Source organism: Nannospalax galili, unplaced genomic scaffold (genome assembly GCF_000622305.1).
Source record: "Nannospalax galili isolate Female #2095 unplaced genomic scaffold, S.galili_v1.0 scaffold375, whole genome shotgun sequence".
Lineage (NCBI taxonomy): Eukaryota > Metazoa > Chordata > Mammalia > Rodentia > Spalacidae > Nannospalax > Nannospalax galili.
The window spans coordinates 2,273,734-2,275,977 of record NW_008337054.1 but is presented as its reverse complement, the minus strand read 5'-3'; the positions used below and the strand labels follow the sequence as shown (position 1 = coordinate 2,275,977).

General features: G+C 39.8%; 1 non-coding gene across 1 annotated transcript; it reads left to right on the top strand.

Moving 5' to 3' along the window:
- Positions 1-1,865: 1,865 nt before the first annotated feature.
- On the top strand, positions 1,866-1,993 carry LOC115070158. The gene has a single exon (XR_003849358.1). It is a non-coding gene; the product is annotated as a small nucleolar RNA SNORA40 (small nucleolar RNA).
- The last annotated feature ends 251 nt before the right edge of the window (positions 1,994-2,244 follow it).

The following is a 2,244-nucleotide window of genomic DNA, read 5'->3' as shown; positions in this document are numbered from 1 at the left end:
GTCTCCAGTATGAGGTCTTCCTGAGATCAGCAAGGTGAACTTTGTTACATGCTGTCCTGTGTATGCTCTACCATTTGATTCTAAGCTGAAGGTAAGATAAGACTATACTTTTCATTTGAATTTTTGACTGGCTATCCAGAGAACATCTATGCTGCCACACTGCCTTTAACAAACTAACTGTGGCTTTCTGTTTGTGGGTTTTTTCTTTAATAGTTTCAGAGATCAAGTTAAATTGATGCTTACTTTTCTCAAAATGTTTGGATGATTGCCCTAAATTAAGTTCAAATGTGGTAATTTAATACATTCTTTTAACAAAGTACTAATGTTTGAAGAAAAAGATTGCCTTGTGGATTTTTGTTTCATATATACCAGCGTCTCTCAAAGAAGGACACATATTTGGAGCCAAATGGAATTCCATGCTGAGTTAAAGCATTCAGCTAGCTGAGCACAATTGACACCTTCAGGCAGTGATCCTGGAATGGAACCCTGACAGGGAGACCCATTTCTAAGTCTCAACAGGCTCTGGACTCCAGAATCTAGAGTACAGCAAGATATTTTCCCTCTTCTATTGAGCAAAAAAGGGCAATTCAGTATCGATATGCTTTTTTTTTGGGCAAAGGAGATTTAGGACCCATTTTTGTGTAAAACCGAACTTTCATTTTTAAAAAAGTAAACAATATATACATCATTTAAAGAGTGCAGTACTATTACTGTAGTCATTTTCTCAGCTCCTAATTTCTCTCTCTCTCTCTCTCCCTCCCTCTCTCCCTCCCTCCCTCTTTCTCTCTCGTTGGAGCTTAAATGCAGGACCCTACACATGCTAGGCAAATGTTCTACCACTGAACTACATATCCATATCCTTAACATATCCTTTAATATTTTGAGACAGGGTCTTACTAGTAGCTCAGGATGGCCCTGAACTCACTATTAGCCCTCCCATGCTTGTCTCAAACTTGCAGTTTTATTGTATCTGTCTCCCATGCGCTGGGATTGCAAGTGTATGCCACCATGCCCAGCTCTTAATCTTATTTTTTTGTAAGGTAAAAACATCATTTCAAGCTGGGCATGGTGGCGCATGCCTTTAGTCCCAGCACTTGGGAGACAGAGGCAGGCGGATCACTGTGAGTTCAAGGCCAGCCTGGTTTACATAGTGAGTTCAGGTCAGCTGGGACTACAGGAAGACCCTATCTCAAAAAGACAAAAACAAAAAACAAAAAACAAAAAACCATCATTTCAATATTCCATAACACTTTCCAAAATAGCTAATAGAAATTAGAGATTTTCTGACATTTACTTCCAAAATAAGTTACCAGCTAAAGATAACCTTGAACTCTAGATCCTTTTATCTCCACTTCTCAAATGCTGGGATTAGAACTGTGCACTAACATGCCTGGTGGTGCCTGGTTTATGAGCCTGGAATCAAGTCTAGAGCTTTATGGATGCTACACAAGCACTCTACCTAAAGGGCCACAACTCCAGCCCTTGACAGGTGCTGCTGAAGGAAGGCTTAGAGGCAAAGGCATTTAGAAAAGAAAAGGAAACTTTAGCTGCAAAGTATAAGCAAGACAGATTCAGGAAGATTGAATTACCACATTAGCACACATGTTGAAAGAAAAAGTAAATCTACCAAAGTACCCAACTACTAAGTTTACATTGTTTACATGGTAAACATGTGAGGGAGTCAGTTTTGACTGAGAACAAAATGTAAACCTGGGGAAGGTTGACTGGAGACTTATAACCCAGAAGTTCAATGTTACATGATATACATGTAAAACAATGTAAATTATGCCTGGTTGAACCAAAGTTGAATACAATGATGAATTAACTGAAATAAAGAATGTGAAAGCACTTTGTGTGTGTGTGTGTGTGTGTGTGTGTGTGTTTGTAAAGTTGGTGAACAAAGGCATGAATGACAAGCACAAAAATAAATTCTCTTTTGCAACCCAGAACTCATTGTTCAGTATGAGTGTTGACACATACAAGAAGGAATATGACAAGACAGCTCAAAGTGATGGTGATGAGAGAAAAGATGGCAGAGGGATGAGGCTACCCTGGGGCAGCTGGCCTCAGGGCCCAGGGTGCACTGACCCCCAAGAGACCATGTGTTGGACTATGTGTGGAACACAATATGAATATTTACTTGACCATAGGTGCTTCTATATTGGTCTCAAAATTCTGAACTCAGGACTTGGCAAGTAAAAAAGAAAATACTTCAAGAGTCAAGATGGCAGTGCAGCCAGAGCA